Here is a 17,259-nt window from a genome sequence, read left to right as displayed (position 1 = left end):
GCATACCTAGTGTACATCCTAGCCCATGGGCTTACTCCCCTGCAGGAAAATCCCTCTTTGCTCTGAGACTAACAGAGGCAGACCCTGAACACAGATCTACCTTCTAGAAATCTCTCATCATATGAGCCAGAGTTGCTTGTTCCTGTGAAAGGAATTGTTAGAACTGGAGGTGAATGCTGGCTGGAGCTGATATGTGGTACCAAGTAGCAAACAGCTCTCAGTGAAACCATGAGTACATTACAACAGCCCCTGTCAGGGAAAGATAAGAGATGGTTTGTCAGGCAACATTTCTGGGGAAAAAAATATATTTAAATAAAATGGGTGGGACATTTACATGGAGTCCTGGTTCTTTTCAAGTGTTATCTGATACAACAGAAACATACAGCAAGAAAGAGGCAGGGGGAAAAAATAAGTCATCCAGATATATAACTCATAGGTTTAAGTGGTGGTGTGATAATATTCTCTTATATGGCACTGTCATTCCTTGTAGTGAGACTATCTGAACAGATGCTGATGTCTCAAGTAACAAAACAGGGTGGAGACTCAGAGGAAGGAGGCAGAGCACATGTGATGGATGAGGAAATCCAGGTCTTTGGCGATCATTAGTCTCTTACTTACTGGTACATGTATTTCTTTGGAAGCGGGAGGAGCTCCTATGGTATTTCAAGCCGAGAAAAAAAACCTTATACCAAATTATCCCCTGCAGTGAGTGTAAGGCAAGCCACTTTTAATACAGCAGTGAAGAATTCCTAGGGAAAGCTTCTTTGCACTTCTGGTTGATTTTAAGAGCTTCTTAAAAAATTGAAGATCATTAACAGAATCAGGCATAAATAGGAGCCTGTCAAGAAAAATAATTTTGTTAGAAAAAACAAACAAACAAACAAACATAAAAATTATCAGGCTTCCTTCCTGCTGTTTTACTCAGAAAATGAGAAGATACCATTGCTACAGAGGAGCTAAAAGGGAAGGTTTCCTCTGAGCAGACATCTGTTTCAGGCAGAATGTTTCATGCTCATGGTTTTTTGTCTGTTAATAATAAAGCACTCTACTCAAATGATCCTATCCTTGTGTAGAGTGACTTGAATTAATAGGAAGAAAAACATCTTCATGAGCCCTTGAAATGAGGGGAGGGATAAAATGAATCTTTTATAGTTGTCTGCTTTTTTTTTTTTTCTCTCCAGAGAAGGAACTCTAAATGTCCAGAAGGGACTTGTCTGGAGCATTATAGGGTCATGAGCCAACACTTGAAGACCACAAAGCTAAGGGAGAACGTGGTCTGTTTGGATTCTTGGGCACCTCTTAAAAATACTTTATCATGGGCACTGCCATCAACTGCTTTCACAGTTGTGCCCAAATCCAAGGCAAATATTTTTTAATGGAAAAATATGAGAAAAGGCAAATAACCCCTTCCCCACATGATAGGGATAGTTTACACAAATCCAGTCTTTGAAGCTAAGAAACGTCTTGCACAAAATAAATGTAATGAGACTGTAACAACACCACATCTGGATCTTCTACAGAGTGAACACTTCAGTCCTTGGATTGCTTCCTCTGCCCATCAAACCCATGTGCAAAACGGGATAAGGTTCTCACAGACGACTCCAATTTCAATCTATTTCAGGTTATTTCTTCAATTATTTAGCCTCCTGTGCTATCAAACTATGTGGGCCAGCTACCAGCTGTGTGAAGGCCTGCCTTTTATTCATTTTAAATTTACCTGCTGGCAGCTACGCTTATAACCAAGTGCCAGAAGAATGGAAAGAGAGCGTAATGCATCGTGGTTGTTGCCCAAAGTTGCTATGGGGACAAGATGGGTCTGGAGAAAAATATCAGGGAGGGGTTCCGCTAAAAAACAGCATCACATCCTTGAGGAAAGGTCCCCAGAGGAACACTGAAATCTCAGGTTGGTAGGATGGGAATCCCCTGGTGGGTGTGCCAAGCAGGTAAGAGAAGTAGAGATCTGTGAGAATCCTGAAAGGGATCTTCCCTCTTTTGGCATTGGTGCAGCATCACCTTGAATATTGTGTAGAGTTCTGGGCTCCACAATATTAAAATGATGTTAAGTTACTTGCAAGCACCCAGAGGAAGGCAACAAAGTTGATAAAAGGGCTGGAGGGCATGTCCTGTCAAGAGAAGATGAGGATGCTTGGTTTACTTGGTTAGTCTAGAGAAAAGGAGGCTCAGAGGTGACCTCGCTGCTCCCTGCAACCTCCTGAGAAGGGGCAGTGGACAGGGAGGTGCCAGTCTCTGCTCCCCAGTAACTGATGTTATTATACATGGGAATGGCACAAAGCTACATGAGGGGAGACTCCGACTGGACATTAGGAACATTTATTATTTTTTTTTACTGCAATGATGGTCAAACACTGGAACAGACTTTCTGGAGTGGTGGTTGATGTCCCATGCCTCTCAGTGCTCAAGAGGCATTTGGATATGCCCTCATTAATATGCTTTGACTTTTGTTTAGCTCTGAAGTGGTCAGGCAGTTGGACTAGATAATCTCTGAAGGTCCTTTCCAACTTTTCTTCTCTTATGGCCAAGGTTGGAAGGGACCTCTGAAGATCATCTGGTCCAACCCCCCACCAAGCGGAATCACCTAGAGCACATTGTGCAGGATGGCATCCAGGTTGGTGTGGGATATCTCCAGAGAAGGAGACTCCACAGCCTCTCTGGGCAGCCTGTTCCTATTCTGTCATCCTCACAGGAAAGAAATTCCCTCTCATATTCAGATGGAGCTTCTTGTGTTTCAGTTTGTACCTGTTGCCTCTCATTGCCTTGGGAAATGTATTTCCCAAGAGCAGAGAAATGATCACGAGTAACCGAAATACCCAGTCTCTCTTCAGTTGGTTCATCAGATGAGCCAGAGAGACTCACAGCAATATTACACTTATCCTGGTGGTCACAAAAAAATGAATAAACAGGCTGGCAGCCAACACTGTGGTCCTCTAGCACAACCAGGAGCAAGAGCGTCGTTATGGTGGCTTAACTTTATTCACTCACTTGCAGCTGACTGTCAATATGCCTTACATTCATTTAGCAAGCTCAACAAGTTCCTGAGAATCCAGACCTATAGACCACATTTTGCTGCTTGTTTATCTCTGTGATCGTGGCCAGCTTATCCCAATAAGAGCTGCAGGGAGCTGATTCTTTCCAAAGGTCTTGCCCTGGTTCTGAGTATTCAGGTATCTGAGTATCCAGTATCTGAAATTCATTCCCTGTTTTCTGCGGTAACAATGGGATCTCCAATGCTAAAGCCGGGATGAGTTTCCCACTGAATGCTGGAGCTGGAGTCCCCTGAGCACACAAGTTGGCCAGAAGTGGTGTTAAGCCTCCAAATGTATACATGTGTAGCCCTCTGTTAAATAAATAGTATATTTAATTAAATTTGAGAGGATATTTATTAGGCAGGGCTTTAGCCAGACACAGTCCTGAAAAAAATGAGGTTTTCTGCTTTCACAAAAGCTTAGAATGTGTTTTTTTTATTATTTATTTTTTTTTTCTCCAAGGGGGATGTAGTATCTCAAAATCACCTTGACTAGATTATGATTTTAAAATAAATAAATTTAGACAGGCAGAAAATGTTGTAAATGTTTATATTTTCCTTGACTTCTATTTGACTTCCTCTGATTTTGAAACAGGAAAACACTTTTTTTTTTTTTTTTTTCCCTAAAGGCACACAATTGTTTTTTAAGTATTGGGGTTTTCTAATAGGACATTTTTCTATTGCTTACTATCACTTTTATCTTCCAGCTCACAAATGGCAGATAGTTCATTGCACTTTTCCAAAGGACCTTCATAGGTGTTTTATTGTCTGCTAGAAGACAGGCATGAAAATTTCTGTGTCATGGGAGAGGTCCTCAGTGGGCTAGGGCAAACTAAATGGGTGTCTGATCTGTTTGATAATTTTGCATTGAAACATTTTTCCAGTAAAAATGACAAATTATCATTTTGAAATTTTTAGGGAGGGGAGCATTAAAAGGATTTAATTATCTTTCCTTTTAATTAAAAAAATAAAAAAGTCTGATTTTGATTTCAAGATTACATTTTAAGTCTTGTTTTCAGCTTCCAATGATTTTTGTAAAATTAATAATGGACGCTAATTAGAGAAATAATATCCGGATAAAAATTAAAACATATCCCACTGGTATCTAAACAAATCAAACAAATCATGAGGATTGTCACAAAGTTACTTGTTCTTTTACCAAAGAAATGAATTAGTCAGAATTTCTTTTAAATTATGACACAGGATGGGAAAAACATCAAGAATTTCTTTTCTTTCTTTTTTTTTTTTTTTTTCTGGGATGGAAGAATCATCCCCACCTGGCCACATCTTCCTCCTGATACTTGCAAGTCACATCAGTTCCTGTGGTTCCCATTTTTTTGGTGGCACACCATGCTTCTCTCCCCTATCCTGCTTTAGAGAGGAGTAAGGCTGCCATGCTGCCACTGCAAGTCCTGCCAGCACTGCTGGCTGAACTTCCAGAAAGTGTCTCTTTCCCTCAGAAAATCCGTGTGTTTCATCGTCATTGCCTTGGGGACATTCCCTCCTGGCAAGACCTCAGGTTATGTGTTCCAACCGTCTCGTTAATACTGTAAATTCAAATTCAGAGTTATTAGTGGGGCTCTGCAGCTCATGTTAATCACATATGTGCCTGGCTTTAAAGTGTCTCACCAGCTCCGCCAGGATATCACTGCTGTTGTCCATCTGCCTGGGGAATGGCTGAGCATGGGATGCCTAACTCAGGAAAAGATGCTGCTCTGTCCTCTGTATCCATCAGCAAGATGAAGTCCCCCACGTTACTAGCTTTGGATTCAATAGGATGTTTTGGTTCTGGCTTGGTTTCCCTAAATGGGGATGTTCCAGGGAAGTAGAGTGGTTTCAAATTCAGGTTTCTGATTTTGTAGAGGCAGAAGAGGCAGATTCAACCATCGTTCACCAAATGTATGTGAGGGCAATAGGAGACATCAGGGCTTTTAATGGTCAGGTAATGGAGTATTGTTGACATTGCTCACCCAAGGGAGATATGAACTCTCCACGGAGTGCTGATACAATCCCACCTACAACACAGGTCCAAACATCATAGGGTGAGTGCCATGCTAAGGAACAATTTTTGAGAAATACAATAAAATGGCTTAGTTATTGTAAAAGGGACTGCTAATCTGAAAGAAAGGGATCCAGAGGATGACTCAGCCATAGCTTTCCTGTAAGACACTGCATCCTTCCTCAGAGACGCTCCAAACTGAGCTGAAGAGGGATCTGAGGAAGATGACTAAGTTTTCCATTGTCTTAGCAGGGAGTCAGTCAGAGGCGGACTGGGTCTTCAAAGGTCTCTTCCAACTTGAATTTTTCTGTGATTTTGTGTATGCACTGCAACACGAGACAGGCAGTGCAAGGAACAGTGGTGGGTCAGAAGCCCTGAAAGAGAGAAGACTGGAGTAAGACATATGAAAATCAAGTCATGTCCTTAAGCATGTTAGCACAGCCTCAGTGGCCAGTGATGTAACCAAATGGTTAAGCCCGTACTGACCTGGGCTCACAATACAAAAGAATTTTTTAGTTAAAAAAAAAAAAAAATATATATATATATATATATATATATATATATATGATCCCAGTCTCCCAGAAACAGAATTTACTTCCTTGATTTCAATGGCTGTCTGGAAGATTTTAAAACTGACATCAGGCTATCCGCCTGAGGAGCTTATTCATAGATTGCAGGGCCTAAAAGGACTGCCTTAATCTTCTCATTTGATTCCTTCCTAACATATAACATAATATTACTTGCAGTCACTCTTGTTGTGACAATAGCATATCTTTTGGAAAAAGCTTTTACCGAGCATTAGTCACAGAGGTTAAATGGAAGGAACACAAAATGTTCCTTGAGGTAGAGGTAACTGAGACTGCTGAGGTCCCTGCCAAAAGCGCCAATCATTAAGGTAGTGGCTAAGAATAAGTAAGCTACATGGGATGAAAGGATTTCTGTTGGACTGACTGCAACTGTGGGAGCAGAGAGGTGTGAGAGAGAAGGCCAGGAAAAATCCAGAGAAGCAAAATACTAAATTTGGAAAAAAACAGGCAACAAGCTTCTGGCACATTTGGATTTCCCAGCAAGGAAACCACCTCCTGCTTGCTCTTATTTTTTGTGGGGCAAGGAGACCTGGCATGCACTTCTCGCAAATAAATAGGATTGCACAAAGACTCTGCATGACTCTATCTGCTTCCCTTCCCAACAGAAATACAACAGCAAAACCCTGAATAACTGCTAACCATCGAAGCCAGAAGGAGCATGGGATTTCCAGCATCAGAAATTTATGGTTTCTTTGCAGCATTCAAAGAATAGCTAGCGTGGGTTCTTCTGCCAGAACAGCTTGTGTGACATAAAACTGCTCTTCAGAAGCACACAGAAGCTGTAGAGAACACACATAATTTTCTACCTGTGGGTAGATATGTTCACAATGAAGAACTGTAACATGCTACACAAGCTGGACCCAAGTAACTACCCATATGTGCCACTGCTAAAGTGGAAGCTGCTGGTGAGTGGCAAGCTCAGTGTGCATCAAGGATGAGAAAGCTGCCCAGGAGCTTGCAAAGAAAAGACCTGTGATCCCTAATGCCTGACTTGATGTTACCATATCCAGAAGATACAGGGGTGAACCCCAGGTCTCCTGTAGCAGATATCCTGTTTGTCCTGTGGCATGTGTCACCTGTCTGTGCTGAGAAAGAGCTTCTGCAGATCTCTCTCTGGCCATCAATTCAGATTTAAAGCAATTCACGTATTGTTCTTGATTTATGTCAGTAATGTCTAACACCTCATTCTCCGTGTCATGCTTCTAGCGGAAAGAAAAGAGCAGCTGAAGCAGGAGATGCTTGTAGTACATCACCAGAGAGTCCCCCCAGATACTTACAGCAAGTATCTCTCTTGAGAAAGGATTTATTATTTATTCCTAATTACAATAAGATGTCTATCAGTGCCTGCTTCCTAATAAGTTGTTGGGTTTTTGTTTGTTTTTTGGCCATTCATATCCTGTCAGTGCTTACCACTTTCCTATGGGTGGTTGGCATTGACTTCTGCCATGGATGGGCAGGCACTAGGGAGACAACACTCTTACTGTCCAGAAGTCCTGGTAAGCTGTGATGGGTGGATAACAGTATCATCGGCTCTGGTTCCAAGCAAAACTCTGCTTCATCATGCAGCTGGTCCTGACTGGTTTAATGCAGTTAAAATTCAGATGCCTGCAGTATGTCTACAGCTCATGGTTGAGTGAGAGCTGTAATTAAAAACAGGAGACACAAATCACAAAAGTACTGAAACATAAGTTCCCTACTGGTTTCAATGGGACTGATACCTAAATATTTCTGCTGATAAGCCTTCAGCCTTGGCTCATCTCTGTCCCATGAAAGATTGTAAAGAAGTTGACACTATCTTTCACCATGTGAATATTGAACACGTAGCACAACAGGACTTTCATGGTTGCATGGGGGTTTGGCTCTCTAACCATAGAAACATACCAGTAGTTTTACTGTTCAGTGTGATATGATTGCCAGGAGGATGGGGCTGAACTAAGCCGTGACTAGAACTGAAGCAGAAACAATATGAATAAAGCTGTAATCAGCAGTAACTTTCCTGCACCTACACGTCTGCAATGCCTTAGTCTTCCAAGAAAGTAGAAATTTTCCATGCTTTTACTTCAAAACATGTGTTTAGACAGTTTTGAATCCATTGTGGAGGAATTCAGTTGCCAAAACACACACCAAATGCTATCTTAGGTGCCTTGCTTATCAAGACATCTGCACAAGGTAGATGGGACAGGATCTAGGGGAAACTTGCACCCTCACAGACCAGCACCTGGCTAGGAAAGAAACCCTGAGAAGCCTAAAACAGCACCTGGTATGAATGTTTATGCAATTCAGCCAAGCTCGAAATGTCTCTCTCATTTTTTTTTTTTAATTTTTTTTTTTTTTTTTTCCTGAGCAAAAGAATCATCATTTAACCCTGGAAGGCAGCTAAGCGAAACACACTTACTCACTCCCCCACAGTGGGATGGGGGAGAGAATTGGAAAGGTAAAAGAGAAAACTCATGAGTTAAGGACAGTTTACCAGGCAAAGCAAAAGCCACACGCACATGCAAAGCAAAGCAAAGCAAAGCAAGGAATTCCTTTGCCCTGTCCCACCAGCAGGCAGGTGCCAGCCACCCCTCAGGACAGCAGGGCTCACCATGTAGCGGTGCCTTGGGAAGACAAATGCCACTGCTCCCACCACCCCCCGCCTTCTTTTTTCCCCCAACTGCCATTGTTGAGCATCCACATGGTGTGGGATGCCCCTTTGGTCATTTGGGGCCAGCTGTCCTGGCTGTGTCCCTTCCAGCCCCTGGGGCACCCCCAGCCCGTCGCTGGCAGGGCAGCATGAGGAGCTGGGAAGTCCTTGGCTCTGGGTGAGTGTTGCTCTGCAACATCTGAAACATTTGTGTGCTGGCACCACTATTTTCATCACAAAACCAAAACTTAACATCATATGAGCCTGCATGAATAAAATTATCTCTATCCCAGCCAAATCCAGGACAAAAAGTTATCCTGATGGAGGCTGCCTGCAAACTGCACATCAGCCAGCAGATTGCACTGGTTATCTGAAGGTCTACCAGCAGGGTTCAGTGGTGGGGACATTGCCTTGAGGACACACCTCTGGCTGCAGGAGGAGCACGAGGTGGGGTCACTTAGGGAGTGTCCTTCTTAACTCGAGGGACCTGAATGAAAAGTTTTGCGTCTGAAGGAATCAGTCATCCCCTAGACACAGGGCAGCCTTCATTGGAAATAAGCCCTCTCCCAGACAGCAGCAGGAGGGAGACGCTCACCGTGTCATAGGCAGGGTGGGGGATCACAGCTCATTTGTGTCTGCCCCGGTTTCCCCAGTGCATGGCTGAGTCAGGGAAGCTCTGCTGTCAGAGAAAGTGATGAGTGATATGATAGAGTGAAAATTCCTCTGTTTACATCATTGCTTTCTGCACACCCACTTTATTTCCTCATTTTTAGCAAAGTGCATAATAAAAGCTGTTGTGAAATACTGTTCCGCCTTTCACCATCTGATGAGTTAATAGTAATACTGATTAAATTCAGCATGCAAGACAGCCAAGTTGTATGCGTCTCCCACTGTCTGATTCCCTTTAAGAACCGCTACATCACTTTTAAGTCATTTCCTTTCCCAGATGAGGCAGTTTCACTAATATCAAAGAGTTTGATCTAAACTAAACAGTTTTACAATAAACCAGACAGCCTCGTTTTTGATTATCATTAGCCTTTAACCTCAGAGGGACTTCTTCAGACAGGAGCTGCAACTTGTTACCAGATGTCAAAAATGTTCGTCATCAAAACCTCAAGTGACAACTTGTGACTAAGCAGCATGGGCTTTTTGATTGTACTTTAAGTGACAGAAATTTTAATTTAGTGTAGCAGTGCCCAATGTGGCAGAAAGAAAGGGAAAGGAAAGTATTTCAAAAACCATGTCACAACAGACTCTAAGTACCCTCAACTTTGTGATTTAGCCGTTGGATTTCTCCATAAACTGCTAATCTGTGGTAGGAAGGGGCAGCATTTGTGGTTTTCTCTAGAGAAAAGCAGAAGTGGTCTACATTTTATAGTACAACAGTGAATGCTGAATGTGTGACTCGACTCAGATAAAGTTCAGGAAGGAAATTTTCAACAATTCCAGTCTAGGTAAAAACACATGTTTATTGTTTAATTTCTGCAGACAGGGCAGACCAGGTGAGATGACTTTACTTTGGGCAGAGGGAGAGATTTAGGAGAAGCAAGTGTAATTCTCTGCAAATTCTTTATGCAGCTTAATATATTGCATGTGACAATGAAACCACAAAGCTAAAATCTGCTATCATGGAAAGCTGTAGCTGATTTTATACCTGTTGTCTAAAAAGGAGATGAAAGCAATCCCAAGGGAAAATCTGGAGCTGACCTTAGCAAGGTATATGTTTCCATGATTGTAATCCTAGGATGCAGTAATCTGGTTCTAATACTAAGTACTATCAACAGTTACCAGAACCATAGTTAAGCCTCCTACACCAAATCATTATATAACTCACAGACAGCCATGTGAAAAATCTTGTTCCTTTAGGAGACAGTTATTGCTGTCTTTCTTTTAGGACAATGCCAGAACTCACAGATTTATTCTGTATAAATGAGAAATTCCACCCCTCATTAAACAGATATGGGCTATAGAAGATAATTAACCACTTCTTATGGTTTATCCAACCCACAAAATTTGGGTCAGCTAACGCTCACCACCCATATTAATTGCCCAGAACAGACTGACTGGTTTTGGACCAAATATTGTCTCACCAGCGCTTAATATCACCACCATAGCATGAAAAGAAGCAGAAACCTGAGAAGAAGAGAAAATTAGAATGGTGGGAAGAAAAACAGTTTCTTAACTATGCAGTGGACTCTGTCTAATGAATCCCCTTTGAAAACCACCCTTAGTAATAAATTAGGTTGTAATATATTGCAGATGGATCAACAGTGGCACACATAGCCTTATGTATCTGCCACAGGTGTTTGATTTTGCATTTGACAGCAGGTCAAAGAGTAACCATGCAGGGAATAATACTGCTATAGAGAGCTGTCTTCAGAGGGACAATTCTCTTTGGTACCAGCTTTCAGGGTTAAAAACTTGTTGCTCTAGATTGGAAGGAAAACTAACCCTCTGATTTGTTCTGTGAGAAAGAATTATATTTCTATGACTGGTTTAGGATTGAAAATATTTTTTTTAATGAAATTTAGATTTCTTTCTGCATACATCTGACAAGTGTTTAGAAATCTTCTTCTAGACATAAACTTTGTTGGAATTCAGTAACTTTAAGAAAATATTTTACTTTGACAGAATAACACTTGCAGACAATATTTCATTTAAAATTTTGTGACTAGAAATGACCAGTTCTTGTGAGGTCTTTTATAAATGATTTTTTTTCCCATTTCCTTATGCATTAGATGGTCTCCTTACCATTGGATGGTTTCAGAACATGAAATCTTTGGGTGTCTTCAGCATCAATAGTGAAAATATGTTCAGTTTTTGGTTTTTTTTTCAGACCTACAAATCAACAAGCCAAATAAAAAAGTACTATAACACGTGGGAGAATGTTCTGTTCTACCAAAATGGACTAAAAATCTATAGAAGGGAAAAAACAAACAAACAAACAAAAGCAATGACAACAACAAAAAACATACCTAAGGATGTTAGAGAAATATTCACTGAACCCTATACAATTTGTCTAGACTCCTGATGCCGTCAGTACCACAGTTTTCTACAGCTTCTCAAGGAGGACTAGGAAGGATTAGCCATTTCCTGAGTTCCAGCCGTGCTTCTAACAGTAAACATCTTATATGTGTTTTGAGTCATTTAGCCTCATTGTCCCTCCATGTTTCTGACTCGATTAAAAGTGACAACAGCAACATGCTCAGGAATATCCAGGGACAATAACTGTAAAATGTAATAAATAGTATCTGTGTATCAGTCATATCTGTGCTCAGAAAATTGAAATATAAAGGCTGGAAACTGGTATTAACCTGTGGTATGTATAATCAGAGAATCACAGAATTGAAGGGGTTGGAAAGGACCTTCAGTGATCATTGGGTCCAACCCCCCTGCCAAAGCAGGGTCCCTAGAGAAAGTTGCCCAAGTAGGCATTCAGACAGGTCTTGAATATCTCCAGGGAAGATGGTTTATGGATAATGGTTTATGCTCTATCCCTATCAGCCTTGACTGTTCACTTTTGGAGCTAGGGTACTTACATGGCTGCACCTGAAGTCTAAATCAGTATAGGAACTCTTTCATTCTTACAGGGATTATTCCTGAATTTCTACAGATGCTGTTCACTATGATCTTGGAGTTAAAACGTGTGCAGGACAGTCTTTGCTTGGCGTTAGTTATAAGACTTGAAATCAGTTTCTCCTGCATTCCAGCTGATGTTGCAGATAGGGACATGCTGGAGCTGTTATGGTCTCCACCATTTGGCTGCAGCCTGGACAGTCTCTTTTAGCCAAACTCTTGCAGGGCTTTTTGTGGGACAGCAGAGCATTTCTGTTTCTGACTCTGATCAGATGTTATATTTTTAATTGGATTTCTACAGTTATGGTCTAATGACAAATGTGTATGCTGTGCATTATGCCCTCTCATGACTTAAAACCGGGAAAGCTGCAGCAAAGAGGCTCTGTTAATAATAAACAGTATTAAATGTCAGCCAGATGAAACTGAAGAATGGGAAAAGAATAGTATGATGCAGGGAGGTTTTCTTTCCACTTACTTTTTTTTTTTTTTTCACTGTATTTAGAGGACTTTCATACTTTCGCTGCCTTGAGGAATATTTCTATACATAGAAATTTACTTATAAGAAATAGAAGTTCACAACTCTTCCTAATGGTCTGAGTATTAGTAGTATCAAAACAATGTTTTGGTATCTCCTTCTCACCAACTTGCCCTGCTGTAGTAGTGTTTCTGTGTTCAGGCATGTTTCTTTTTTTATTTCATTTTTTTTTTCCTTTTTTCTCGACAGATTTTTGCTACATGTTGAAAATAGGCTTCCACTGCATCCCATATTTTGCCATGAGAGGCTAATTTTTCTGCAAACAAGGAAGAATGTTTTATTGTTCTGGCATTTTGTCTCCTTGGATATGGTTTGGAAACCAAATAATACATTGAAAACATGCTTCAGCAGAATAGAAACCCAAGAATCTTCATTTTTGTTTATTTTATTTAGTTATTGCAAGACTCCTAGCAAAGCTAACACCTCATGGCTTCAATGGAAGGTCTTCAGCAAAACTGAAGAGTAAGATGGACAAACACTATACAATGTTACCGTTACAGATCAGACCCTGCAATGGTCCTACTTATTCTATGGAATTCTTTCTCTTTCTTAACTCTGTTGCCCTTTAAAAGGACAAGACTATTCTGTAGTTCTGTGCTAAACATTAAGATACATGAAAATTAGAAACTGGTTCAATAGGTATGAGAAATTACAAAGGCTGCTTAGCTTACACCAAAAGCTTTGCCTCCAGTTGCCCATAGCAAATAAAATTACTTTCAAATGTTATGCACTCAGACTCTGCAGATTTTTATGGCAAGAACAGAAGAATAGAATTGAGACATCCAAGATGTAGGTCAGGGGTTTCAGGAAATTCTGTGGAGTTTATGTAAAAATGCAAAACAACAACAACAACAACAAAAGTCTGTGAGCAAAGGAAGTTGTAAACTGCTATTAAATTTGAACTTGAGGTTTTAAAAATATTTAACCCTATGGTTGCTATTTTAGGGAAGATTAATGGTTATTTCAGGGATTTTATAGAAACAAGTAGTCTGGCTGTCCTGCAACATATGTCTCATTAGTACAGAGCCAAAACTGAGGTAATTATTTTTGTGTACACAACTAACAGAGAGGATTACACTGGCAACTCACATCACCTCAGAAACCACAGGACCCATCATCATGAGCTTTATAACTAAGGTCTTGTCTAAATGGAAGGCATTTTCTCTACAGAGCCCTTCTCAATGTGCAGGACATTATGAAAAGAAGTGTACTAAAGTATTCAGATTTCTGTAATGCTATTCTGAAAAGTAAACAGGACTGAGAAATTCATTACAAGATTTAAGCACTAAAATTCTCAAGAAACGGTTTATTACTTTAAGGAAAAATGTCATTGACATGAGACAAAGGAACACTTGAGTATCAGCAACAGCATTTATAAAGATGAGCTCTCTCTTTAATGGAGCCAGAACAAACCTTCTATTTTTGCATTTGTCAATCTCCATGCATGCACACAAACACACAGAAAGATGCATAATGGGGGAAATAGCATTGCAGTGGGGACCTTGGTCACAAGTGTCCCACAGAAGCAGTGTCCACTTTATTGCTCTGTAAATGGCTAGTACCAAAATTCTTTCAGTTATCATGCTATACAACCACGTAACTGAAGTGAAAAAATAACAGAGCCTTCCACAGATGTCAAAAAAATAGTAACTTGGATTTTTTAATAGTCTGAGAGGACAGAATTTGTATTGTGGATCCACAGAGGGGAAATTAACCAAAACAAAGCCACTTGTCCTCTTTTTCCTTTAAAAAATAAAAATAAAAATTAGAAATAAAATCACCAGCAAAAGAAGGCAAAGAAACCAAGACATGGAATGTTCCAAGTCATCAATGGTTACTATTTATGATTTTTATTTTTCACAGAATCTCAGGATGGCTGAAGTTAGAAGGGCCCTCTGGGGTCCATCTGGTCCCACCCCAGCTCCAGCAGGGACACCCAGAGCAGGGTGACCAGGGCCACATTCAGGCAGCCCTACAAGATAAAGCTCCAGCCCTGAGAAGCCAATGGCAAAATTTCTGATGCCACGGAGCAAGAGTTCATACAAGGCTCTGGTGGCTCAAAAATAGATGTCAACAGACAAATGCATTATATTTCCGTATTCTAAACACGGGTTAAATAGAATGTCACCAGTAGGTAATAACTGTGTTCTGAAGTGATGATTTAACTGAATTGCTGGCATTCATATCACGCTTTGGAGAATCTGTGTTTGTCAAGAACAGCATATAGAAGTGTTACAAACATCACCATCCTTTATATTGAAGAAGCCAGTCATCTGGTTTTGAACATCCTGAAGGTGGGTACCTAACCAGATTTTGATGGTCCAGTCCATCTCTGGTATATTGTCGTACTATTTCTATTCCCTTTCAGATAAGCAGTTTATGTACAAGGAAACACTTGTGAATCCATCAGCCTGTTTTGGAGAAGTTATTCAACTCCAACCTCCAACAAAGTGAAATTCATGGCACTAAGCCAAACAATGATTTATTAATGCCTGTCTATCAGCAATGTATTTGAACTGCTTGAGACTGCCTGGATAAATATTTTGCCCCTGCTCTTTGCCACTGAACTCAGACCACATTACTGGCACCATTCATGGGATGAATCTCATGGCATTTTCTCCTATATCTGCCATGCATTTTCTGTGCTCAGGCAACACTTGAAGCTTCTGGCCTCTCTGTACTTCATGTCTGATCTACATATACTCCTTGAACTGCTGTCCTGTACTTTGAGGTGTGTTTCTGAAGCACCTGGTCTCATTCACCTTCCAAGCTTTGTCATAGCCCCTCAGACCCTTATTGTTCCTTAAAGCACAACAATACTTAGCAATTTTTAACCATAAATACTGAGGACACATTTACCTAATATGTTAGTGGGCAAAATGTCCCAGACCTTCTCAGATTCTTACTCTACCATCTCACTATCACTTTATAAATCCTTCTGATTTATAAATATTTTTATAAATCATAAATTTATAAATCCATCTTTATCTAACTCTCCATTGTAGGTAATTTCTGATTTACTCCCCTGGTCATAGCTGGTTCCATACATTTTGCCAATGGATGCTTTCCTCTGATGAAAGCAACCCTGAGAATCTCTTGCTCCAAGTACACCATTGTTTTCTCAGATCAAAATTCACAAATAAAACTATATGTTTCCATTATTACATGTTATTATTTTTATAGTAGCCTCTTCAAATCTCTTTAAATGATACAAAGAGTGAGGGCTATGAGTTCATTTTTCCACATTCTGTTTCCACCAGTCTCTAGGCATTTAAAGTACTGCTTGTTCTGGCTTTTTTCAGGAATCTTTGCTGTTAAAATATTTATTAAAAAGCAGATATTTGTTGCAATTTAACTGATTAAATTATGAAAATATAACCATCAATTTAAGTGCTTTTGCATGAACTGCCAATGACTGACACAGAAATAGTACATGTTCTATGCCAACAATGGAGGCTACCAGGTGTTTTTGTTTATTTAATTCCCCCATTTTTTTTTTCCCCCAACAGAAACTGTGGTAATGCAGGCTTTTAAAAAAATGGTTGGAAATGTGATCTTCTGTATTAAAAAAATAGGCCCTGTTCATACTGCCTGCCAGCAATGTATGTTTGAAGTATTAATGTACAACACCTAAAAGAAACACAATATTAATACAGAACACTGCATTAAAACACCCTTTCAACACAAGCCAGCTGTCTTATCCTGAAAAACATCCAGGAAACCCAGATGTGGAGCTAATCAAATTGTTCTTTGTAAATGAGCGACCTGGCAAATTTAGCTTTTTTTTTTTTTTTTTTTTTCCCTCTTAATTCTTGAGAAAAAGCCCTGTTTTTTACGTACTTATTTGTTACTTGAGTTTGTCCAATACCTTTTGCAGACAAGTGCTTTGGCTCATTGTCCAGGCCTCAGTCATTAGCAGTCTTCCTTAATCAAGAAATGTTAAGACTGAGAATAGGTTGTAAGCAGGTTTTTCCACTATGCATCTGTGTTACCTGAAGGCAGGTAAGAGGCAGATTATTGTTTAATTAAAACTTTTCCATGGGGAAATTCAGGCACATAGCCAATAGCCCCTCCTCTCGTTGGGATCCTGCAGCAGATAAATAACCTAAGTACTGTTCCTTCTGAGCTCAGTAGAAGGAGCAATCATTCAGCCTGCCATTGCTGTTGAGCCATACTCTAACAACCGAGATAGTCAATGAGCAGAAACTGCAATTTGTTTAATCTGCCTGATTTACATATACAACTTCTTCACTGCCTTCCTTGAAGAAATGGACCTGTGGCCATTGCACTCTCCATCAGGGCAGGCTGAACTGCTGAAGTGCTCATCTGAGCAGTCTCTCAGCCTCGTCTGGCTGGAGTACTCCTTAATAACTTTATAATGGTCAGTGATTAGTCAATAATTAATTAATAATTAATTAAGGATTTGAGGTTAATCACAAGGGGATCTCCACTGGCATATCTGCAGGAGTGAGAGGGAATATCAGGAAGCTCAGGTGACCATGGGCCAAAACATGTTTTCAAGGTGACAGAACATAGCATATCCCTAAACATGGGGTTACTCCAGCCTGAAAGCAATCAGTGAACTTCAATTTCAGAAACCTTTGCTTTTTTTTCTACCCACATTTCTTGAACCTTCCTCATAGATGTAATACACTTATTTCCAGGCTGCTCTATGCACCAATTTCAAAAAAGTGCTACAAAAAAAAGGCAGCCTTACTGCACATAAGTTCTGCAAATGTGTGTTAGGTTAAACAAGGAAGCCAGCATAAAGGTAATGCTATTTAAGCTCTGTATATGGTCACAACTGAGGACTCAGGTGGGATAGTGCTAAGCTGTTGCATGAGAAAATCTAACATGAAAATTGAATGTACTTTTTTTTTGTTTGTTTGTTTT

General features: G+C 40.2%; 1 long non-coding RNA gene across 2 annotated transcripts; it reads right to left on the bottom strand.

Annotated features, from left to right (window-relative positions):
• Positions 1-4,303: 4,303 nt before the first annotated feature.
• LOC121066300 lies at positions 4,304-11,065 on the bottom strand. Of its 2 annotated transcripts, XR_005817652.1 has the most exons (4): positions 11,007-11,065; positions 8,851-8,931; positions 7,111-7,269; positions 4,304-5,416 (listed from the first exon to the last, which is right to left on the bottom strand). It is a non-coding gene; the product is annotated as an uncharacterized LOC121066300 (long non-coding RNA). The 2 variants fall into 2 exon arrangements; XR_005817651.1 differs by lacking the exon at positions 4,304-5,416 and having other exon boundaries at positions 6,967-7,269.
• Between the last annotated feature and the right edge of the window lie 6,194 nt (positions 11,066-17,259).

This window comes from Cygnus olor, chromosome 2, assembly GCF_009769625.2.
Source record: "Cygnus olor isolate bCygOlo1 chromosome 2, bCygOlo1.pri.v2, whole genome shotgun sequence".
NCBI classification, from domain to species: Eukaryota; Metazoa; Chordata; class Aves; order Anseriformes; family Anatidae; genus Cygnus; species Cygnus olor.
The sequence above is the reverse complement of the archived record's forward strand: the minus strand, read 5'-3'. Positions and strand labels throughout refer to the sequence as shown.